Source organism: Ambystoma mexicanum, unplaced genomic scaffold (assembly GCF_040938575.1).
Source record: "Ambystoma mexicanum isolate Mex_15411 unplaced genomic scaffold, UKY_AmexF1_1 Mex_scaf49, whole genome shotgun sequence".
NCBI classification, from domain to species: domain Eukaryota; kingdom Metazoa; phylum Chordata; class Amphibia; order Caudata; family Ambystomatidae; genus Ambystoma; species Ambystoma mexicanum.
The window spans coordinates 1,340,945-1,366,698 of record NW_027182465.1 but is presented as its reverse complement, the minus strand read 5'-3'; the positions used below and the strand labels follow the sequence as shown (position 1 = coordinate 1,366,698).

At 48.3% G+C, this 25,754-nt stretch overlaps 1 protein-coding gene across 3 annotated transcripts in view; it reads left to right on the top strand.

Moving 5' to 3' along the window:
• Window positions 1-25,754, top strand: part of LOC138560842 (zinc finger protein 585A-like) — a 332,450-nt gene that overhangs the window by 60,391 nt on the left and 246,305 nt on the right. For 2 of the 3 annotated variants that reach the window (XR_011299304.1, XR_011299303.1), the window contains exon 1: window positions 23,542-23,677. The exons of the other annotated variant lie outside the window; for it this stretch is intronic. The gene's annotated coding sequence lies outside the window, so the exon portion shown is untranslated. Of the gene's footprint in view, window positions 1-23,541; window positions 23,678-25,754 lie in introns of those variants that run through there. 3 annotated transcript variants of the gene reach the window in all.

Sequence of the window (25,754 nt, the reverse complement as noted above, 5' to 3'; positions counted from 1 at the left end):
AAAATCGAAAATCAAACAACGTTAAGAAACTCAGGTGGTACTTAACGGGGGAAGCTGTCCCAGTGGTCCCGTCAATGGTCTACCTTGGAATCACCTTAAATGCCAGTATTCAAGATGGACCGGGCGTCGCTAGGTTAAGAAGTAAAGTGAAGAATCTGGCATCACAAGCACTTCTAATCAAACAACACTATTGTTCCTTCTCACTTCGACCACTTATTGACTTCTACAAACTAAAAGTATCACCCGTTTTGGCCTACGCTGCTGAGGCCAACTTCTTTCTTGCCCCGGAGGTTTGGTGCTTGCTGGAAGGTCTATTTTGGAAAAGGGGTTTGAGACTTCCATCATCTCTTCCCATTGAATGTGTGAGGAAAGAATTGGGGTTAACTTCACTTTATATTGCCATGGTTTGTAAATCACTAACCCTCTACAGCAAATGCCTGGATCCCCCGGAAAGAAGTGGTTTCTTGGCCATAAACGAAGCACAGTCTAGCAGACAGATTCCAGCTCTAAATACATGGCAGAAAACTTGCAAAGTCATTCTGGATAACATCGCCTAAAATGTAAACAGGCTAATGCAAAACCCATTCAGGGTAAAGAACAATCTCCTTGACTGGGACTGGATCGCTACCCAGGATAAACTCAGTGCATTCCCGTCTATATCCCTAGGTTTGGACGAACACTATAGTAGAGGCACAGTGCTTCCATATCTTGACAAATTCCCTTCATACTCAGAAAGGCAACACTTTCTGAGATTCCGTTTAAACCTCCTCCCTACAAGGGAAGTGTTAGGAAGAAGGATCAAAAAAGGGAAGTTCGGATTTTGTCCTGTCGTTGCTGTGGTCAGGAGGTAGAAACTATACAGCATTTGGTAATGAGTTGTGTTCCACTCTCAGTCTCCAGAGAAAAATGGTTGGGAAAACACTTTGAGAATCTTAAATCCAAACTTCCTCACGAGAGGTGGTCTATTCTAAGATGGGGAGGAAAAGTATCTTTGACTTTGGCACTGTTGAACTTCGTGAGAGAGATTTTGTCAACCTTGGACACTTAGTTCCCTCTGGAATTTATTTTCCTCCCTGTAGAATTGTTGTATCTTTTTATTTTTTTAAAGTTCTTTGTACTGTGCATTTAAAGTTTTCTTGGAAACTAATTGATGCAAATAAATAAAAATAAAATAAAAAGAAATAATGGATTTATTTCTTAGAGCAAATAAATATCTATGAAATTTGAAATAATCTTAAGAATGTTTTAGATATGTTGGATTGTGTTAATGTAGCCCCTGTTTCTTTTATCCTGACCCAGGAGTGCACAGTATTAAAAAATACTCCGGGCCAGAGATATACCCCACTGGAACTATCCCAATCCACCTGTTCTAACAAGGCACTGATGGACCCAATGGAACCATCCCAGTCCACCTGTTCTGGTGAGGCACTGATGGACCCACTGGAACCATCCCAGTCCACCTGTTCTGGTGAGGCAGAGATGGACCCACTGGAACCATCCCAGTCCGCCTGTTCTGGTGAGGCAGAGATGGACCCACTGGAACCATCCCAGTCCACCTGTCTGGAGAGGCACTGATGGACCCCACTGGAACCATCCCGGTCCACCTGTTCTGGTGAGGCACTGATGGACCCACTGGAACCATCCCGGTCCACCTGTTCTGGTGAGGCACTGATGGACCCACTGGAACCATCCCGGTCCACCTGTTCTGGTGAGGCACTGATGGACCCACTGGAACCATCCCGGCCCACCTGTTCTGGTGAGGCACAGATGGACCCCACTGGACCCATCCCGGTCCACCTGTTCTGGTGAGGCAGAGATGGACCCACTGGAACCATCCCGGTCCACCTGTTCTGGTGAGGCACTGATGAACCCACTGGAACCATCCCAGTCCACCTGTTCTGGTGAGGCACTGATGGACCCACTGGGACCATCCCAGTCCACCTGTTCTGGTGAGGCAGAGATGGACCCACTGGAACCATCCCAGTCCAACTGTTCTGGTGAGGCAGAGATGGACCCACTGGAACCATCCCAGTCCACCTGTTCTGGAGAGGCACTGATGGACCCCACTGGAACCATCCCAGTCCACCTGTTCTGGTGAGGCACTGATGGACCCACTGGAACCATCCCAGTCCACCTGTTCTGGTGAGGCAGAGATGGACCCACTGGAACCATCCCAGTCCACCTGTTCTGGTGAAGCACTGATGGACCCCACTGGAACCATCCCAGTCCACCTGTTCTGGTGAGGCAGAGATGGACCCACTGGAACCATCTCAGTCCACCTGTTCTGGTGAGGCAGAGATGGACTCCACTGGACCCATCCCAGTCCACCTGTCCTGGTGAGGCAGAGATGGACCCACTGGAACCATCCCAGTCCACCTGTTCTGGTGAGGCAGAGATGGACCCCACTGGACCCATCCCAGTCCACCTGTTCTGGTGCCATCCCAGTCCACCTGTTCTGGTGAGGCACTGAGCAACCTGCAAATAACAAGGATCTTAATTCAGGAGATGGACACAATCTCAAATAAGGCAACGTACACCAGAGGGGAGTTCTGGTGCCCTTACGGGCTTTCATATAAAACACATCACTTCCCATCTTTCCTTCCCCTTATGAGTATGTCCCTTTCATTTTCCCATTCAACTCGCTAGAAAATACCATGTGAAACAGCCCTCCAACTTATGAACTTTAACCAAGTTTCTAATTATACTTCTGATGCTTGTTAATCTGCTTAGAATCACATGCTTTGCATATAGTCTGACATCTAGTGGTAATCATGGAGTATTGCATCTTTCGAGGATCGAAAGGGGATGATGACATGGGCGGGACTGTAACACTATCCCTAACGTGACATGTAGTGTACCCAAAACCCTCACGCATTGAGGTCCCTCAGATTGTTTTTTTCCGCCCAACTAGTTGATCGCCTTATGCGGAGCTCGCAAGAGTTGATATTGCAAAATAGTTATTTTGTTGTTCCACGACTGATGGTCATCTACTTTCGGCTACTCCTCGATGACTGCTTAGTGAACCCCTGGGCTGAAGACATCCGCTGCTGTTCGGCGACTGGTGCAATGATCGATGTCTTTCGACCGCGTGGCCTCGGCCTTCCGGCCAGGCCCTTAAAGTAGGGAGAGTGGGGCCCTGGGTTGATTCTTTCTAAGAATGCATTTCCTTTTCCCCTCTCTTGCCCTTTCTGGTCTGGCTACTGCCTTCTACCTCTGCTATGAAGAGGACTCCATTTAAATTTTGTCCGTCGTGCAACAGGAAATACCCCTGGAAAGACACCCATTGCAAATGCAATAGGTGCTTACCTTGTGACCACGACTAGCGTTCCTGTATGTCCTGCAAACTCTTTTGTCCTAAGACGTTAAAAGATAGGGGGACAAAATGGTAGGCAGCCTACGCAATGCAGCCTGACAGTTGTTCCCCCGTGGGCGCTGTTTCCTCGGACGATGAGGACTCTAGCGGTAGCCATGGCTCCAACCTGGAGGCCATAGACCTTTCTTCAGAACCCTACGGTTCTCAGGTGCCGTTCCCAGCTTCCGACAGACAGACCACCGGTACTGTTATGGGGAGTTCACACCCCAGCGACAGAGGCACACACGTACCACTCAAGGAAAAGCACACAACCCCCAAAGCTTCCTCGACGGATACATTGAAGAAGTATCAAATACCAACAGGCCCCCCGAAGACTTTGAGGGTGCCTGCTGAACCTCAATGTCCGGCGGCCTCCCCGCAACTATCCTCTCAGCATGCGACTGCGCTTTCTACTCTTATGGGCATTCCCACAAAGAAACACATGGACGCTGACATGCCATCTAAGAGCGCGTCAGCTCCTAAGGCTTCCACAGGGGTGACAACCGCGACAACGCCTACAGGTACGTCAAAATGCACCATACAGCCACTGAAACTATGTGAAAATCTTGCAGCTATTTTAATTTGGCAGTGGAATGACCCAGAAGCACCTCCTCTTGTCGAGAGGATAACTCTGAGGGCCCCCACCCCCTCTCCAGGGCTTTATCTGGTAAATCTTCCCCTTCTTAAGAGCATGTCCCTCCTCCAGACCCCTCTGGTTTATCCCTGTGGACTAGGCAGAGCTTTGAAAATTACATGGATAAAATGTCCCAATTCATGGACTTCCTAGAGAGGTGCATTATTCCCAAGAGACCTAGGTAAGAAGACTTCTGTCCCATTCTACCAAAGCTGCAGAAGCTTCCTACTCAGTCACAAACTCATCAGGAGGATATATTTGAGTATTCTGAGCCAGAAGAGACATATGAGGAGCCCTTTAGTCATGAAGACAATCCTTTTGGTCAGGACTCAACTGACCAGTGCCCATACTGGGGACGAGTTCAAACAGCAGATGAAGGGTTTTGGCTCTCACCCACTCTTACCCCAGACCCAGACACTATTTGTCTGGACACGCCTCCCTCACAGAGGCAGTCATCGCCAATAGATGACCAGATGGTATTTAATGCCATCCTAAAGAGGGCCGCAGACCACTTTCAGATCGACACACAGGAGAGTATCCAGGACTCTGATTTTGTTGAGGGCATTCTTAAAGAAAAAACACCCACAAGTCAAGCTATTCCTCTGCAGAACTCCATCAGGAAGCACCTTGCTCCTTCCTTATTGTCTTCTTCCCTTACAAGGGCCGTCAAACCTCGGGTAGAAAATCTGTTTCGCCGCTCTCCATCTGACCCTATGTACATTGGAGGTCATTGTCATGGTCATGAAGTCAGGGGCACAGGCATGCAGGGGTCACATGCACAGGAGACCTGGGTGGACACTGTCCTGGCGCCTTTGGCGCCAGGCCCATGAACAATAGTAGACAAGAACATCCATTTAACAACAAAATGCTTTTATTATGGACATAGCACTTCAGATGCATTAACCTTGAACAGTCCATCCATTAAGCAGGATGCATTAACCATGAACATTCCATCCATTAAGCAGCCCCAAGTGTATTCTTGGGTGTGGCTGCTAATGGATTGCCTTCGCACGTGCTCACTCTCTAGGCAGGGCAGGATGTGGCTGGTAAGCCGGCCCTAATGGGCATGCCCACAATCTCAGCTATATAAGCTACCTCGATCCTCAAGACAGACGCTTCGCGTTATTCTGCACTTGCAAGCAGCGTACCGCTCACTGTCACCTGAGGCCAGACTTACCTTTGAGGATCCTGCTTCCTGGTCATCCTGCTTCCTGCCAGCATACTTACCAACTGGGGGAAGCTGTTCTTACCTGTACATCTCTTCGGCGAACCAAGTATTCATCTTTACACTTTCCGGAATGCCAAAATCTTCATCTTGGCACCGCAGCACGACACGCACCATCGTCGACAGCAGCGTCTTCAAGGAAAAACAGAAGACAAGGTTAGACATCGAAAAAACAGTCAGTTTAAGGTTGTGCTTCGCCATACTTCGCGCTTTTCCTTAAACCATCACTTACATGCTGTCGAACATTGCAGTAGCATCCATCTTCCATCCGGCTGCGTCTCGCCTCTCACAGCTGCATTGAAGCATTGAAGAAAACAGAAGAGGGACATTATTGCGGGCATAAATAGGAGCAACATATAAAGACATATAAAGACATTAAACAGAACGAACAGCATCACAAGAGCTCAAGAAAGACTTACCAATCATAAGGAGAAGCATAGTCGCAGCTGGACTGGACTAATCCTTATCAGGGATCAGTGAAGGAACTAGAACCCATTCATCGCGCCCCTGCCAGACGTAGCAGGATAGAGAGTGTATCTTCCATAATTCACTGGTGAGCTTTATGGGCCAGCGTATGCTCAAAGAAACCGTACTTTAAGGTGAAGGGTTCAAGAGGTACAACAATCACAGATTGGCGCCCTCACACACTCTTATCTCCACGCACGAGCATTAGCACCACGTACTATCCCTCACAGTTTTTCTACTAAGGGAGAGGCCTGAAGGGGGTGATTCAAGTTCAGGCAGGGCTGCAACCATGCCCCAACACCTCCGCAGAGACCAGGTGAGCGTAACAGTCATGCCACACCAGATTCTCTGTCTGTTTCAACCACCAGTAAAAGGGCTAGGGTACCACTGTCTATGGCAGAGGCTCCCCTGGATAAGGACTGCAAAAAACTCTACGCCCTTGGCAAACGGATTACCACATTGGCAGCCTATTTGACAAGAATTGCGAATAATATGACCCTTCTCGCTAGTTACAACAAAGTGCAATGGGCCTGCTCCAAGAAGGCCTCCAAGAGGTCCCTGAACCCAAACCATCACACCTGTTGGCGGTCGTCTCCCAGGGTAGGTAGGTGGACCATAATATTCTCAAAAACACCCTGGACGCTGCTGAAACTGCGGGACACACACTGGCACAGGGAACTCTCTTCAAGAGACACACCTGGCTAAAGAATTCAGGCTTCAAGCTAGAAACTCAGGCATCCCCGATAAATAAGCCTGTGAAAGAAACACATTTAGTTGTTAAGGCTGTGGATAACACCTTGGAAACGGCTAAATAAAAAGAACATCCAACACTGAAATCTCTCAATAGATTACAGTCACGCCTTTGCAAGAGCGGGGAGGGTCAAACTCTCGTTGTACCTTTCGGGTCAGTCCTTCTCCTGTTCTCCTCACGGACAATATGGCACTGGAGGTACCCAGTGGTCATCCGGACAAGGTTCATCTGGAAACAGCCAATATCAGCAAAGGCGACAGTGCAGAGGCAAGGGTAGAAGCATTAACTGCACCACAAGAGGCTCCCCGCCCTCTGCATCAAATGACCCTCCAGTCCGGGTACCCTCCCATGCCTCCCCAGTCGGGGATGGTTGTCAGCTTTCATTCACACATGGGAAGGGGTCACATCAGATCAGTGGGTGCTCAAGACCGTCACCCACGGTTATTGTATCGAGTTCCACCGGCCACCTCGATACCATCCACCAAAGAGCAGACGCCTATCTCCAGCACACCGGCAAATCCTGCTGGAGGAAGTGGAGATTCTTCAGGAAAGGGGTGACATAGAAGTCATCCCCATTCACTGGGTAAACAAGGGTATTTATTCAGTGTACTTCCGTGTACCCAAAAAAGATCTCATCATGCGCCCTGTGCTAGACTTGTACCCAGAAAAAAAATATGTCAAACCACAAAACTCCAGAATGACAACACTGCAGGAAGTAATCCCTCTGCTGGTGCCAGGAGGATTACATGGCAACATTAGATATGAAAGCTGCATACTTTCATATTTCAATGTAGCCAGTGCACAGAAAGATAAAGGACAAGCACTATCAGTTCAATGTTCTTCTCTTTGGTATTGCCTCAGCCCCACGGGTGTTCACAAAGGTACCGGCGGGAACAGCTGCTCACCTGTGCAGGCAGTTCCATCCCAGTTTACCCTTACCTTGATGACTGGCTAATAACAGGGGATTCTTATGGAACACGTCTAACAAATCCCCAAAAGATGGCAGATCTCCTCTTCAGTCTAGGGTTCTGGATCAACAAGAAAAAGTCCAGCCTAGACCCCAGCCAAGTCAAACAGTTTCTGGGGGCTCTAATTCAGCCAAAAGATGGTATTTTCTTTCCCTCCAAAGAGAGGGTGCAAAACATGCCCTCACTATGTAGCCAGTCACAAGGTGAATGTAATCAAGGTCATGCGACTGTTAGGGATGATGGCCTCCTGCCTTTACCTAGTTCTACACTCACGTCTGCGCATGTGACCCATGCAAGAGTGGCTCTTGGGCCAATGGTGTCAGGCCAGTGGACAATGGGACGATCTAGTGGTTGTCTCAGCAGCCCTCATTCCGGCCCTGCAGTGGTGGTCAAGGGAGAACCTTCTACAAGGGAAAACCTTCACCACCCCTGCAGTAGAAGCCACTCAATGGCTGTTTTCTGTGTAGAGTAGGATACCATACTGCTGAGGAGAAAATGCACTACTTTGTAATTGGACCTCTTTTCAACCAGGAAAAATTATGCCGATAAACTACTATCTCTAAGGACCTACTGAAAGTATGTTTTATTTCTTCAAGCTATTAACTAGAGTTTAAATAACGTTTATTCTACATTCAGGTCTGGCCCCGCTCCCTCTTTCAACCAGCCTTTAACTACAGACAGCCACGCACATCAGCGCGCACAGCGAAGTCACGGCTAAGTCTGTTGTCTGTTAGCTGACAGATGGTCGGTGGTCGTTGTCACAAAAACAACTCTGAGTGTATGCCTCTCTGTCATTTTGGCATATCTGTGACTTGTTAGTGCATACTTGTTGATTATATGAACGTACACTAATGTTTATGTGAGAACTGTATGTTTCTATTTATGTCTGCTGCTAGTGTCGGTTACTTTTAGTATGTTGCTGAATCCGAAACGAGAACTGAGCTGATAAGGTAGCTTTGCAGCCCTGAAGTCCTCTGCCCCCGTAATCGGCGGTGGGGTAAACACCTGTTTGTGTGTTGAACTATAAGTCAACTGGCGCGGATCACCAACACCATTTATTACGCGCATCTAAGACGGTAAGCATGAGGCGAACACTCGTTGCGAAAACAAAAGGTAGGAAGTAAGTGAGAAACTGCAAAAGCATGAGTAGTCCACTTTGTATAGAATCTGGTAAAATGGCGTACTGTCCCAACTCGTTGCTTCATATGTGGCCTATGCGACTCTGTGATTTAGCGAGTTACTTACCTCACATATTCTGCCTCTGCTGCCTTTGTGACTACTTGTGGTACACTCCAGCTATCACTGAACTAGTGAATAGTGATTCGCCAATTTTGCAGCACTGGTGGAATTGTGTGAGTTGTGCTTGCCGGAACTTTAGTAAAGCCTTGCAAAGCCCCGGCAGTGCGGTAGTACATAGTACGGGCAAAGGGGGTAGAGTGGTGTTTGCTATTCCTATTGTAATCATTCTGATTTTGTTGCGCCGTTTAGGCTCCGCTCTATGCGCCAATCTCTAGGTTCTATTGAGCCGGTCCCCATGTGCATTGGGCTTCGATTCTCTATAATATTGTGTTGAACAGGAGATGTACGCCATTTTGTAAAACACGCTGTGCATGTGCTGCTCAGTCTTAGTTAACACAAGCACTTTTTGTTCATACAATACCTGTACAATATTACCATAGTTAGAATAACGTGGGTACATTGGTTTGCATAACTCACTCTCCACACAAGGGGGGGCTACTCAGTTATAAACCTTTATAAAAAATACAAAAAATAAAAAGAAATATACAAAAAATACACCACAAGCATGTCTGGTGGTTTTAGAGGTGGGAGGCACTTGCACTAGATCGCAAAGCGGAGTCCTTGGTACAACAGCCCCCCGCATTAGCATCTAGAATCTCCCAGGACAGGACTCATTCATCTCATGTCTAGCACTCTTGTCAGTTCGAACTGTGTGGCAACAACTCCTTTTCCGCAGTCCTTTTCGCAACTGAGAGGAAACACGGGTACGCCAAATTATGTGCATGCACATGTTCATCGTGCCTTTTCAACTAAACGTGATTCCTCAACTTAGTCTCTTCATGGAGTCTGTGGAATTGACTTTCCAGCTTCGATTAATTCCATGTACAATTCCACTCAATGTATTACTCCTTTACAGGAAGCACCTTTGTCAGAAAGCTTTAGCAACTCTCTGTCAGATGTCTGTATCATTGCTCCTGCAATCGTGGAGGAACTTGCTCCTTTACAGGAAGCACCTTTGTCAGAAAGCTTTAGCAACTCTCTGTCAGATGTCTCTATCATAGCTCCTGCAATCGTGGAGGAACTTGCTCCTTTACAGGAAGCGCCTTTGTCAGCAAGCTTTAGCAACTCTCTGTCAGATGTCTCGATCTTAGCTCCAGCAATTGGGGAGGAACTGCTCCTTTACAGGAAGCTCCTTTGTCAGCAAGCTTTAGCAACTCTCTGTCTTATGTCTCTATCATAGCTCCTGCAATCGTGGAGGAACTTGCTCCTTCACAGGAAGCGCCTTTGTCAGCAAGCTTTAGCAACTCTCTATCAGATGTCTCTATCATAGCTCCTGCAATCATGGAGGAACTTGCTCCTTTACAGGAAGCGCCTTTGTCAGCAAGCTTTAGCAACTCTCTGTCAGAAGTCTCTATCATAGCTCCTGCAATCGTGGAGGAACTTGCTCCTTTACAGGAAGCGCCTTTGTCAGCAAGCTTTAGCAACTCTCTGTCAGATGTCTCTATCATAGCTCCTGCAATCGTGGAGGAACTTGCTCCTTTACAGGAAGCGCTTTTGTCAGCAAGCTTTAGCAACTCTATGTCAGATGTCTCTATCTTAGCTCCTGCAATCTTGGAGGAACTCAGAGAGCGAGTTAGGCTCTCTTTAGGGCCTTGTATTCCCAATCTTTTTCCATCTGATCACATAGACGAAGAGCATCTCTTCTCCACCGCTACTGTTCTAGCCAGTCACCTTCCACCCCCATTAATGTGCCAAACGTACATAGGGCAAACACTCCAACATCTTTCACTAATGACTTTAGGGCAAGTTCACCTACCATTCCTAGCAAAATACCATCCTGTGAAATTAAGGGTAGTTTTCAGGAGCAAGATCAGGAGCTTTATGTCAATAATAACCCGTCTCCCTTCTCCAACTCAGGGATTCCTCATATCCATCCATCTTCACTTCACAATAATTCAGCTCACGATTCAGATACTTCTGAATCCTATTCCTTTCCAGTGTTAACTCAAATTCTGAACTTGTTGGACAAAGATCACGATGTGGCCCATCTAGAAAACACTGGTTCACTATCCCCAGCTATATGCCCACGTAATCTTAGTTGAAGTATGGATTGCATGTGATGAAACGCACGGTTCTCTGCTTAACGCGTGCATCCTCATCTCCACTTGAGCCTTGCTGTGTTGCAGCCTGTGAGCACAAGACAACCCAGTACTGGATTCCCTGTAACATGGCTGCGGTAGTTCCAGTTACCGTTTCAGCGGATCAGTCTCCCTCTCCTCGGCAAGCCATGCCCCCTTTTGCAGGAAGTGCTTTTCTATAGGGGGGGGGGGGTTTATGGAAAAATATATAAATAAATATATAAGAAAAGACAAGCCGCAAGAAGGAGTTTAAAATCTTTTATTAAATGTGTATGTGCGTAACATGAACCTACCTGACTGTACCACGTTCCCCACCATGGGAGACACATGGAACCTTGAGGCTGAGGGACAATGGGCAGGCCTCCCCTGCCAACGGACAGAGACATGGGGCCTCATTACGACCCTGGTGGTACGGGGTTAACGGCGCCGTAAAACCCGTACCGCCTCATTACGAGTTCCCCTCGCGGGACACGGCAAGCACGCCTGAGAAAACCAGGCGTGCTTACCGGGTCCCGCGAGGGGAAGAGGGAGCAAACAACGGGCCAACTCGTAATGGCCCGTTGTTTGCTCCCTCTCCCATTCCCATTCAGCCCTATAGGGGCTGAATGGGAATGGGGAAGGGCCGGGTCCGGGTCCTTGGAGGGAGGAATTACCGGGCTTTCCGAACTCGGAATGGCCCTGTAGTTCCTCATTCTGAGGAGGCGGACCCGGACGCGATTTCGGCAGCAGCCATGCCGCCAATAGCGGCATGGCTACCGCTGAACTCTTAATGAGGCCCATGGACTGGAATTGCCTGAAGAGGGAAGAGCCGTTAGAAGGTGACAGTTGAAAGGTAGAGAAACCAAAGGCAGGTGTAAAAAGAACAGAAAGCAAGGAATGAGCTGCGCTCCCTCGGGGGTCGCAGCCTTGAGCACCCCCAAACCTGGACCTCCTGAAGGGGTCAAATCAGGCTGTGTCTGCCAGCAGTAAGCCGGCGTACAAAAAAAGCTCAGGCCGTGTGTGTGGTGTGGCCTGCGTAAAGAGTAACGCCTGTGCCCAAGGCCGCATGTGAAGATAATGCCCGAGTCCAGGGCCGAGTGTCACTGCGACCTGACCAGGAGCGTGGCCTGAGGTGATTAGTCTGCCCGGTGGCCAAACCGGTCAGATCAGAGAAGGTGAAACCCCCGAGCCAAGTGTGCGGTGTGGCACGGGTGAAAAAATTGTATGGAAGTAAGGCCAAGAAAAAATTGCAGCCAGGCTTCCTCTGACAGCTCGCGCTTGGCTGTCAGGGGCCTGTGCAGGATCCACTGTCCTCGGGGAGAGAAGATAGAGCAGGCTGGAGCCCCGGCAGTGATGTCTAAAGAGGCCGGGGCTCAGTGTGAAGAGCATTGGCTGGACGCTGACTCTGGCCAAGGTGGGCAGAGCCCAACAAGGAGTCCCTGTCTGCACCACTACGGGGGAAAGGAAGTAAATGAATTGAAGGGCTTCTGTAGGCTTGAAAGCAACATCCCTGCCAGCATTAAGTGGCGGAGTGCCACCACAGGAAGGAAAGGACACATCAAACCCCTTCAGTTTTAAGACCACCACCATGGATCAAAGCAGAATGAGGGACTTTCAAAGGCCTGGAAGCAACACCACTACCACAGAGGAAATCAGGGTTTCAACAGCCCAGTAGGGACTCAGGGCGCTTCCAAAGCACTATATGGACACAGGGCTCCCAAAGTGCAGGAAGTTCAGACAAGTGCCCCGTGACAGCCACCCGCAGCGGGAGTTGGAGATGAACCTCAAAGGCACCAAAGCACAGATGCTGCTGCGAGAAGGTACTGCGCACTATTGAGCTGTTACGTTATGTGACTGACTACTACAGACTGACAAGAAGACTAGGATTTACATACAAGTGATGTAAGTGATGGCAGTCTGCAGCTGCCAGGTTAGTGCAAAAAGTGGAAATTACATGACATTTTGGCAATGGGCTAATCGAAGGGTTGGCATGAAGGTGTGAGACAAAGGGTATGACATGCATTACTCACTATAATAGAATTTCTGATGATTGTATCTGCTTAGATTCACATGCTGCGCATATAGTCCGTCATCTAGTGGTAATTGCAGGGTATTGCATCTTTCTTTCGGGGATCGAAAGGGGACATCGACATGGGCGTGACTGTAACACTATCCCTAACGTGACCTGTAGTGTACCCAAAATCCCTCCCACGTCGAGGTCCCTCCAATTCGGTTTCTGCCGTGAGGGATCCTTATAGTCAGCGTGAGTGAGTACATAATAGAAAAGGTCTAAGATGCCCATGTTCCTTCTACTCCATGATTGGAGGAAGGGAGGGCACCGTGAATCTAAGCAGATACAATCATCAGAAACGCTATTAAGGTGAGTAATGCATGTCTTCTGATGCTTGTTAATCTGCTTAGAATCACATGCTGTGCATAAACTAGTGAGCAGTACCCAGAGATGGTGGTGGGATGTGTGAAGGAACAGTAGCAAAGAGATGTCTTAGCACTGAGTCTGTATCTAGGCTGTAGTGTTGTGTAAAGGTGTGTACAGAACTCCAGGTTGCTGCTTTAAAAATAAACTCAACAAGAACATTTGCAATGAATGCTATGATAGCTCCTGTGTCCAGAGTAGAGTGTGCTCTAGGCGTGAATGTCAGATCTCTCTTGGCAAGAGTGCAGCATAGTGTGATGCAGTTTACTATCCACTTTGAAATAGCTGATTTAGAGACAGTGTCCCCCTCTCTACCAGCTGCCACTGAAAGAAAAAACAGGTTTGTCTTTCTTAGTGGTTTTGTTTTTTCCAAGTAATAGATCATTGCGCTCCTCACATCTATTGTGTGGAGGCTTCTTTCTGCCACGTTAGTGGGGTTCTGGAAAAAGGTGGGTAGTTCTATGGACTGGCTCACATGGAACTTTAAAATAAATGTTGGCGCAAATCGTGGATGAGTGCACAGGACCACCTTATCCTTGTGAATAGAGACAAATGGGTCTAGAACTGAAGGGGCCTGCAGTTCACTAACTCTTCTTATTGAAGTGACTGCCACCAGGAAGTCGGTCTTGTAAGTGAGTGCTTTAAGACTAGCCTCATGCATAGGTACAAAGCAAGGCCCCATTAGTCTAGTCAGTACAACGTTCAGGTCCCATCCGGGAGCTGAGTTGGAAATAGGGGGATGAAGTTGTTCCACCCACTCCATAAATGCATTCATTACTGGAACTTTCCATCACAACACTTTCTTCTGGGATGTGGTGTAAGCTGAAAGTGCAGCTAAGGGGACCTTTAAGGAATTGAAAACCAGGCCTGAATCTTACAGGTGAGTTAGGCACAGGCCAATATGTGTAGGTGTGCATTGAACTGGGTTGAGATTTTTGCCATTACACCAGATGACAAAGTGTTCCCTTTTGCTGGAGTAGCAATGTCTGGTGTTGGATTTCTGTGCTTCCCAGAGTATGTCCATACATCTTTGAGGGAGTTGGAGGTGCCTGATCTCTATGACCTCAGGAGCCAGGCTGCTAAATTGAGAGTTTGAGGGCATGGATGTCCTGTTTTCCCCTTGTCTTATGACAGCATGTTGTAAGGGCATGACAGCTTCCTGGGAAGGGAGACTGGCATTGCCATATAATTAATTATAGACCTTGAGAAGGGGTAGAGCTGTTTGGAGTCACATGAATAGTATCCACAGCTGTATGTTTCTCCGGACTGATGATGGTTTCGGAAGCATTAATCAAATCTATAAGAGGGGACGGACTATTGGGGTCTCCACTGTGCCCATCTGGCTCTCCCAGAACCTTTTGGCGGCTAGTGGGTTCCTCACACATTGTGGGAGGAATAAGAACATGAGAAGGATCTGAACGGGTTTGAAGGACAAAGTTCTTTTTTGCATTGATGTTAATGCAATCCCATACTTCACTAAGATTACGTGGGCATATAGCTGCGGATAGAGACTGGTTATAAATACACAAACAAAGGAATTCCGGTCAATAGTTAAATGCGGAATGCCACCAACCTGGATCCGGGTGTATGTGCCTGTTTGATGAGTAGAGAATCCCCATGAACGCCACTCCGTGCTGCCGTGTGAGTGACGGAAGCAAGAAGTGGTCTCAAGGGAGGACTAAACCGGAAAGTATCGAAGTTGTTTAAGGTAGATTAGTAAGAATAGCAAGAGCACTTTCTCAGCGTGGGCGACTATGAAAAAAGCAACGCGTAGATGCCTTGGGGCAGGGGTTACATTCATCTCATTTGTGCATCTTTTTTTATCCTTTTAAAGAATCAGAAAATGAACATTTAAACTTGGCATTTCTGTACTGGAGAGTATTGCACACTTGCTATTTCTATGCGGAATGGCACTGAAATACCAGCTGTAACTGGCAAATCAATTTAATGACACGAGAGAAGGTTTTGCACTACAGAAGGGAGCAATTGATGGATGCATTATGTGGCCATACATTGACACTGTTTAATTCACTGCAGCACTCAAGATCCATGTCTTGGGATGGGAATGAGCCTTTCCCATCTCCCCTAGGTGCTTTAGAGTGAGGTGAATCCCACAAATAGCTGCGCTGTGTGATAGGAGGGAAGGGCCGTGCTAAAGAACCTTAGCATTAATATAATATCACAGGCATTATAGATGTATAGACTTAGTGCGCTCATATAAAGAGACGCCATTTTATAGTTATGGAAGACAAATGCAGCCCTACATGACGACGCGGTAAACGTAAGCCCGATGAAGAATCATGAACAGGCCCAAAGGCTGAGGACAGGTGAGCTTATGCTGTTAATTCTCACAGGAACTTCCCTTTGTCCCCCCCCCCCCCCCGGCTGTTGCAATTATTTAGCATCGCAGAGAGGAATGTGCCCTGCAAGGCCATGAGACAACAACAGGCTCTTCGCAATGCCCATTCATCACAACCAGGCCAACAGCAGACCTCCAACCCCCACCCAGCCCACCGGGAATACTAGCACCCACCACTGCCCCGGTTCAAGCATCCCTGCATTCCACGATAGTGAATGACCCCAGTCCATCAGCAATAAAGCAAATGCTCATAAAAGATCTGAACATGCACCACCATGTTGCCCTTTCCCATAAATGCACCCTTTGTATTTCGAGGTACTGGGAGGTATAAATTATAGATCAAAACGAGGGTGGAAGTCTTGGGTGTGAGGAGTGCGAAATTCTTTTCAATTATTTTATTTTTATATGGTTTATTCAAACCTTAAAAAAAAAAAAGAATACAAGGAACAAGACACATAAGGAAAGGAACACATAGTGACACCCTCCACATCTTGTCGCTTCAGGTGTCTCATCAGCCATGCTTCCTCATTGTGGCCTTCTCTCTCCGTTCTTGTCAATGAAATCTTTCAATAGGACCCAGGACAGTTGTATTCACACACGTCTTAGATTACAACACTTTTGGTGTCTCTTCAATCGTGTCCAAAGGTTTTTTTTAGATCTAAAAGAAATGTCACCAAAGCGAACATTAATTTTCGATTTAGACCATCGAACATGGATTGCCACCAGTCTGCAGCACTAAGTGTCTGCTGTTTCCAGATTACAGGGCCGAGAGTACGAGTTCTTAAATTTCGTAGATTCGGGCAGAACAAGGTTAGGTGTTTTAAAGTCTCCTTGCATGCTTTGCAGAACCGACAGGTCATATCTATGTTGTTTAGCTTGCGTTGACTCAAACGTTCCTTAGTGTTCATTAGATTTGGTCTGAACTGCAAATACACAGATCTTGCTCTTTGATCAGGGAATTGCAGTAGATAGGGTTGTAATTTCCCTCGAGGTCTTGCCTCGCCCGGTACTTCAGACAGAAGTCTTGATCTCCGCCTTTGTTCACAAGTACTGTGCTAATCTGAGCTCCATAATTTCTTTTTAGCCAATTCTGGATTTTCTAACAGCATTATTAGTTCGATATCGTGCTCATCAAGGACTGCCAAACAGTGCGTGTTCCACATAGTTAAAGCATTATACTCATTACCTTTGTGTGAGTTCTGAAGTATTTCAAATTGCAGTGCAGAATTAGATATTTTGTCTTTCTGAATAAGCATAGGAGGTTCCAACTTATTCTGGCATGCATTGAGATTACCCCAGTTCATAACGAATGCATGCCGAGGCAGTTCCTCTTGGCAAGTGTAGAACCTTCACCCAGAAACTATTTTCTAAGGTGTACCAGAGTCCGTATGAGCATCCAAAAGCGTTTTCTGCAACATAGATTATTGCAGGGACTGCTTTTTGTAGGTAAAATGTTATAGTTGGTTTTAAGGAAAATTTTCCAAACTGTTTATTGATTAAGGAGGCTTGGCACGCCAGTTGTCTACATTTTGATTTGGCTACTTCAGCCCATGGTGCGTCGTTTAGGTTTGAGCTGATTCTCATGCTCAATTATTTGGTGTTGTGTGTGATGTTTAGCTTGGTTTTCTCAAGGAACCACGCTTGTTTCTTCTGTTGGTTGTTCATTGTCCGCAAATTTTGAAGAGTTAGAATCTCGCATTTTGTTTGTAAATGTGAAGTCCGTTCTTACACACGTATGCTTCGAGGGCATCAAGCATACGTGTGGTGTCATATCTAGAAGTATCAGATCGTCAGCGTAAACGAGCCAACTAACGTGTATGCCGTTAACCTTAGGTGTAAATGAAGATAGTTTGCTAAACACATCGCCAACGTCTGATAGGAATAGATTAAAGATTATAGCAGCAAGCAGACATCCCTGTTTCACACCCTTGAATGTATGGATGGGAGTTGATAAGGTCCCATTCCGATCAAGACTGATCTTGATGTTTGTGTTGGTGTGGAGTTCTCTGATGGCTTCCAAAAGGCTCCCAGAGATCTTCCACAAGTGTAGTTTTTTCCAAAGGACTTTGCGATCAACACTATCAAAGGCGTGGGAGAAATCCACAAGAACCAGGTATATATTTGTGTTGGTTCATAAGGCTTCCATCTTGAATAGGTTCAACAGTAAAAGGTTAAGGCCACAGTGCGATATAGACAGCACAGAATGTGTGGGTCAGCATGACTGTACTCCTTCCCTCCCCCCTGGTGCCAGTCCCCGAGCCCCCCAGGTGCCTGCCATAATGATGTAGTAGGAGCACAGCATGTGTGGGTCAGCGTGATTGTACTCCTTCCCTCCCCCCTGGTACCAGTCCCCGAGCCCCCAAGGTGCATGCCATAATGATGTAGTAGCAGCACAGAATGTGTGTGTGAGCATGATTGTACTCCTTCCCTCCCCCTGGTGCCAGTCCCCGAGCCCCCCAGGTGCATGCCATAATGATGTAGTAGGAGCACAGAATGTGTGGGCCAGCATGATTGTACTCCTTCCCTCCCCCCTGGTGCCAGTCCCCGAGCCCCCCAGGTGCCTGCCATAATGATGTAGTAGGAGCACAGAATGTGTGGGCCAGCATGATTGTACTCCTTCCCTCCCCCCTGGTACCAGTCCCCGAGCCCCCAAGAGCATGCCATAATGATGTAGTAGCAGCACAGAATGTGTGGGTCAGCGTGACTGTACTCCTTCCCTCCCCCCTGGTACCAGTCCCCGAGCCCCCCAGGTGCATGCCATAATGATGTAGTAGGAGCACAGCATGTGTTGGTCAGCGTGATTGTATTTCTTCCCTCCCCCCTGGTGCCAGTCCATTAACCTCCCAAGGGCATGCCATAATGATGTAGTAGCAGCACAGAATGTGTGGGTCAGCGTGACTGTACTCCTTCCCTCCCCCCTGGTACCAGTCCCCGAGCCCCCAAGGTGCATGCCATAATGATGTAGTAGGAGCACAGAATGTGTGGGCCAGCATGATTGTACTCCTTCCCTCCCCCCTGGTACCAGTCCCCGAGCCCCCAAGGTGCATGCCATAATGATGTAGTAGCAGCACAGAATGTGTGGGTGAGCATGATTGTATGTCTCCCCCCCCTGGTGCCAGTCCATGAACCTCCCAGGTGCATGCCATAATGATGTAGTTGTAGCATTAGCTCATAATAGCGGCCTTGGAACAGCAACATATGAAGCGCCTCACCTTCAGTCCCTGGAGAGATGAGCCCAGCGGACCCACGTGGAGACCGACAGATGGCAGAGACAATAACCAATCATAGCCTGTCATCCCCTATGGAGCAGGACCTTGTATACAGGCTCACCAATCAGCTCTGCATGTTAAGACCCTATGGATGATGTCCCTAGTGACACTGTGGACTCTAATACTGAACTGATGATGATAATTCGGGCAGAACATTCTCGAGCTGCTGAGTCCTCTGCTGACGCCTTTACTTTTTGTACACTTAAACATTGTTATCCTTGCAAGCAGTCTCTTGGCATTTTTGCCCCAGGGGGTTGTATTCTTTCTGGCGTGAGCGTAACAGGGACTTGCCTTCATTTGGTGACCAAGACGTGATCCCAGTGCCCCCGTACCTTCCGAAGTATCCAGGCGACCCCTCCGGAAGGGCTGCGCCCACCTACTGCGACCAGCACCAAAACATGTACTCCCCAGTGGTCCAGAGGGAGCCAGCTTTGCAGAATCGTGCCCACTCTTTGGAGCAGGGTGAGGCCCCAAGGAGAGGTGCAGGCCAGTGTTGGAACCCTGTGAACGGAGGAGTTCGGTCACCAAGCACAAATCCTGCATGAGAAACCCTTCTGGGCTAATTGGCCAGGACACATGTGAATGCCGGATCATATATTGAGCCTTGAAAAAGACTGATTTGGTCGAAACACGTGTCAGCATTATTAGTATTGACCATGGAATATATATTGTCATTTCACTGAATACAGTTTAGTTATGCAACAACAGTTATCTTGCAAATACCTGCGCATGTACAAGGAACAAATTCTAAAGATCTGTTTTGCTACACTAGGCAGGGGTAGCCTAAAGTTCCTTGACACACTATTTTTCACTTAAGCCACAGCACCCTTATACTGGGTCTCCTCAAACATATGTACACCTCCTATGGAACAGGCTCCCCATTCCTCTTAGTCTTGAGCCAGATCTCCCCAAGTTCCGGAAGATCCTCAAGACCTTCCTTTTCACCTCCTCCTTCCCTTCCTCCCTCCCTCCTCTGCTAAACCCCACAGTTGCTGAGATTGGTGACCAGGACCCTTACGTGTCCTCCTCGGTCCTGGCCTCCAATCGCCTTCAGCCCCAGCCCGCTCCCAGCACTTGCCTTGGCAACCACTGGTCTATGCCACCACAGGCTTGCACTTATTTATTTATTGGCAGCTGACCACTCTCACCAAGTCACTTAATAGCTGCTTACTCCCTAGCACTTACCTCTTTGGTACACCTAGCACTTACTCCCCACTCCCTCATCCCTTCTCTCTCTCTGCACTTGCATGTTCTGAATGCTCACAAGGCCTAGTAGGTCCGCCTCTATCTTTCATTGTTATATTTGCTTTTTATTCCCAGGTTCCCTCCCTGTGTCCCTGTGGGTGCTTTGAAACACCATTTACTTGATGTATAAGCGCCTTACAAACGCACAATAAATAAATAAACCTCACTTCAGTGACAGTAAATGCAACACAATATGGGGTCAATTGCTAGAGTGATTATTTCACACACTATGCAGTCTTATGCTCTCCTCCCATTCAAGACGTTATGTCACACACTGTGCAGTCTTATGCTCTCCTCCCATTCAGGACGTTAACCAGACCTCACACGCCTTTGGCGGTTGTCACCCGCTTTGTAAGCAGCTCTCTCACCCACCCAGCTCCCTCCCACCCATATAAATAAGGCAATGGGCTTTCACCCATCAGAAAAACTAAATTGTGTGTTTTCACCCATCCGGGGGCCACAAAATGTTGAGAGCTATGCGTTAGCCCTTCCTCGTCAATCTGTAGTCGACCTTATTGTAATGTTCTGCTAACACAGAGCCAGACATGCCAACATTCTGGAGCCCCTGAGAGGGAGATTTCACCACAGAAATCAGGAGAGTGTAATTGTCCCATAGCATTACATTGGGGTTATAATTATTTTCGGTGGGACACAGTAAATAATCACACTATTTTCAATCGAAAAATCATGAGTCTCTCGCCTAAATCAGGAGAGTTGGCATGTATGCACAGAGTGATGCAGCAGAGGAAGCGCTGTGCTTCGAACAAACACACAGAACATGTGAACTCTGAGCCAGGAAGGCTTTGGACTGCTGATAAGGAGCACAGATGCAAGGTCGGGACCTTTAACTGTCCCGCACAGGGACAGGATATGGGACACGCCCCTGTACATCGGGACAGTCCCACAAAATACTCAATGGTGGTGAACCCCAGGCCATTCTCGTGCCTGTCCATAGATTTCAATGTGCTGTCTTCCTCCAAATATGAGTTCACCCACCAGGGCTGTGAAATGGTGGAGTATGCAGATGGTAAGACTGTATGGCCACGAACTGATAGTGTATGGACCCCATCCTTACTTCATACATGCCAACATTCTGACGCAGGGGAGGGACGATGTTGCCATGGAAAGTGGGAGAAATGAGTTTTCCTGCAGACTTGCATTGGGGTTAAGAATTATATTAGGCAGGAGGAAGGGAAATCGGGAGTGTTGCCATGTACGTTACTTAGCTAAACCATATCTTCACCAAATAAAAACATGCCAACCCTCCTGATTTAGGCAGGAGACACACGATTTTTTTTTAACAAACTATGTTGATGTTATTTAATTTCTTCCTCCTAAAAGAATTCATACCCGAATGCAAAACCATCAGAAACATTCATTCTCCTGATTTATGCGAGAAAATGTCCCTGCCGGGTGCCTCACATTTTTGGTATGTGTTTCAAATATGTGAAATTATTCTGCGCAGGTTTGCAATCCTTTCTTTTAGGTAAGCCACTAAAGTGTTGCATTGTGGGCAGTGGTCGAACTGTACAAAACAAAGTAGTGGAACTGTGTTCCATCTGCCCAGCCCCCTTTTCTGCCAACTCTTCCCCTACTCACTGTTACCGTCACCGCCTTCCTGATTCAAACCCCATACCTGGGTCCACTCCACCCTGCAACATTGTGTTTTACAACAGTTCTAGAAAAACTGAAGAAAACACAATCGAAACAATGCATTTAAATGACATACATTAGTGTGTCATTGTCCCACTCAGCATGCACCTTTATGCAGCCTCCCATTCACCATCCCTGCTCGCACATCTTAAAGAACATGGCTAGCTACAGACACACCCCTCACACTGACTGCACCTCTTAAAGAACATAGCCAGCCACAGACACACACCTCCCATTGCCTGCACCTCTTAAAGAACATGGCCAGCACAGACACACCCCTCCCATTGCCTTCATCTCTTAAAGAACATGGGCAGCCACAGACACACCCCTCCCATTGTCTGCACCTCTTCTAGAACATGGCCAGCCACAGACCCTCCCCTCCCATTGCCTGCACCTCTTAAAGAACATGACCACCCACAGACACACCCCTCCCATTCCCTGCGGCCAGTTACAGACACACCCCTCCCATTGCCTACACCTCTTAAAGAACATGGCCAGCTACAGACGCACCCCTCCCATTGCCTGCACCTCTTAAAGAACATGGCCAGCTACAGACACACCCCTCCCATTGCCTGCACCTCTTAAAGAACATGACCAGCCACAGACACACCCCTCCCATTGCCTGCACCTCTTTAAGAACATGGCCACCCACAGACACACCCCTATCATTGCCTGCGGCCAGTTACAGACACACCCCTCCCATTACCTACACCTCTTAAAGAACATGGCCAGCTACAGACGCACCCCTCCCATTGCCTGTACCTCTTAAAGAACATGGCCAGCCACAGACACACCCCTCCCATTGCCTGCACCTCTTAAAGAACATGGCCAGCCACAGACACACCCCTCCCATTGCCCGCACCTATTAAAGAAGATGGCCAGCCACAGACACACCCCTACTGCACCTCTTAGAGAACATGGTAGACACACCCCTCCCATTGCCTGTACTTCTTAAAAAACATGGTCAGCCACAGGCACACCCCTCCCATTGCCTGCGGCCAGTTACAGACACACCCCTCCCATTGCCTGCTAACAAGGCTGAGCCTACAGCCCTCCATACGCAGATCCCGATCAAGCTGGGTGTTTTGGCTGCTTGGGAATGGGGTTTGTATCCAAGCAGCCTATTGAAATAAATAATGATCTTCCAGCGTCTGCAAGATAGGGCCGTGCGATGCTGCACTGGCCTGATAGCAGTAGGGTTCAGGTTCCAGTCCCCAATGGAATTAAATAATAACACTAAAAATGTTTTTTTTTAAAGATTCCGTCCTGGAACGGTGGGCAGGGGTGTGTTTGTGGGTCGCATAAAGTAAGGGAACGTCGTACCCTTTAGTTCCCCCCTACTTTGACCCGATTATGGGGGTTACTTGTTGGAGCGTGCCTTTCCTTCCAGCATGCTCTGCCCTAAGCCCTTCATGATTCGTATGTTTTGTCTTTGCGTGTGCTGTCATCACTGAGCGTTCATAATACCCCCCCCCCCTCTCCTCCTCATTTCTTGCACATACTTTGTTGATTATCGTGCTTGTGGGCTGGCGACGCAGTACCGATCACTGAGCATGCGCAGTTCGTTCCTAGTTCTGCCCGCTCAACATCTTTTTACTGCGCATGCTCTGGATATCGTATCTCAACAATGCGCATGCTCCCGGGATCGACATCGCCGAACTGCAAGCTCGGCGATCAGTATCTCAGCAATGCGCATGCTCTGGAGATCAGTATCTCAACACTACACATCTTCTGGCGATCAGTATTTCAGCACTACGCATGCTCTGCAGATCGGTATCTTAGCACTGCGCATGCTTCGGAGATCAGTATCTCAGCACTGCGCACGTTTGTTCTTCATGTCGGCGGCTTGGCTTTGCAGAGGCTTATATTTCGTCCCCCGATATGCAGTCACTCTCCGAGGACCACAAATGGTACTTTTTTAAATGTGAAATACATCCCAATCTTTTTGGGGAATCATTTGCTGTAGGTGAGTGACCGGCCACTATTCACTCCTCTTTTGGTGAGAAAGTGATCCTCTGTTTTGTCTCTGCTAGTACTTCATAAACCTCCAGTTAATCCTGTCTTGTGTATGTGATGGAGAGTGCATTACTGGGCGGGGAAAGGCAGCTCCGCTTCGGCATGTTTCAATTATATAGCCTGCCCCTGAGGCTTGCAACCTGTTGCCTTCCCCCTCTGGGCCTCCTTGTGCTTGAACCCGCCCCCCCCTCCACCCCCACCCTGATGGGCTGCCCCCCCCACCCTGATGGGCTGCCCCCCACCCTGATGGGCTGCCCCCCCACCCTGATGGGCTGCCCCCCCACCCTGATGGGCTGCCCCTTCTTCATTGCTGACCTTCCTAGGGCAGCCCCTGCTTGCCCCTGCCCACCCAGCTGACTCTCAAACTTGGTGTGTTTTTACCAGTTTTAAAATGGCACTGTGAAACCTAGGCCCTTTTCCCCCCTCTATTTAGGACTCACAAACTTAGGTGTGTTTTTTTCCCCCTGCTTTCAATATTGATTGGGATAGTCTTTTACTCTGAGTAACTGCCGCCTTGTTCAACTTGTCTCGCCTCTCTCTGTCTCGTCTGCCTGCACCCTGCACTGTGTTTTCCACTTCCCTCTCCCTTCCTCTTCTCTTTTCTCCTCTCCCTACCTACTCTATGGGGCTCTATCGACTACCCTGCTCTCCTCACTAAATCTGGTAGAAAGAAGTTTAAAAAGGACATCCTGGTCGCCAACCCAGGCCTCCCTATCGTTGACACCTATACCAGTGCATCCACCAGGCAAACTTTTACTGACATCCTCTTTGTTGTTCGCTCACCAGACCTATGGACTCTAAATATGGTCTCTGTGATCTCTCCCTTCTCTTCCCCTCCCATTAATGGTGGCAGCTGGTGGGAGGCCCTCCTGGCCTCCTTCCACTCTTTTAAGGTCATCATTAAAGTGTATGTTGAATGGTACCGTCTTGGTCCAAGGCCCTCAGGCCAACCTTCTCCTCTTCGATAGAGTCTTCCCGCGCCTTATCAATTTCCGTCTTCACCTGCTGTCCCCTCTCCCGCATCCACGGCTTCCTTGCCTACCTTACCCTCACCTACTTCCCTTTCTGCCCCGCCCTCGGGCTTCTTCTACACCTCCGAAGGGCGTACCTCTGATCTGTACTCCTCCCCGGAAGTCTTTCCAAGGATGGCAACCTTCTTCATATTTCCACTCCTAACTTAGCTCAGCTGTCGAACACTCCTCCGACATCTGCCACCTTCTGGAGAAACTTGACCTCTATGTCCTCGGTCTCACGAGACATGGTTCACGGCCAGCTCTGTCATGAGCTTTGACAGTCTCCTCCCTGACGGCTAAAAGATCCTCTCCGCACCCAGGTCCAACTCTGGATTTTCCCTGAGTAGATCTCTGCCTTTGTCATTCCTATGCAGGCCTATTCCTCGTTCTAATAACTTGTCTTCTCTCTCTCTCTCTCTCTCTCTCTCTCTCTCTCTCTCTCTCTCTCTCCCATTCCCTTACTGTGGCTACCATCTATTGGCCACCTGGTCAGATCCCCTCCTTCCTCTCTGAGTGGGCGGAACTCTCCTCTACCCTCCTGGTCTCGACCACTCAACTCCTCCTTCTCGGAGACTTCAACATCCACCTTGAGGCTCCATGTCCTTACTCTGGATTCTTTCGCGACCTTTGCGACTCTCTCTCACTCTCTATTCTCCCATCTGGCCCGACTCACTCTGCAGGGCACACTCTGAATGTTCTGATCTCCTCAGACCTCCCCCTTTCTTTCCCTCTCACCACTCCACTCTCCTGGAGTGATCACTTTCTCAAGCCAACTCCATCACTGCCACCCACCTTCTCGGTCAACTTACCCATAAAGCGCATGTAAATTGAGGCTTTCGCCGCCACTTTCTCACCCCTCACCCCCTTTGGCTGACTCACACCCTGACACAGCCCTTTCCATGCTCCACTCTGCTATATCTGACACTCTCTATGTTCTTGCCCCTGTCATGAGAATCCGCCTGAAGCCCAGAGTCAAGTGCAACTCTTGATATGACTCAGACCTCGTTACCCTTA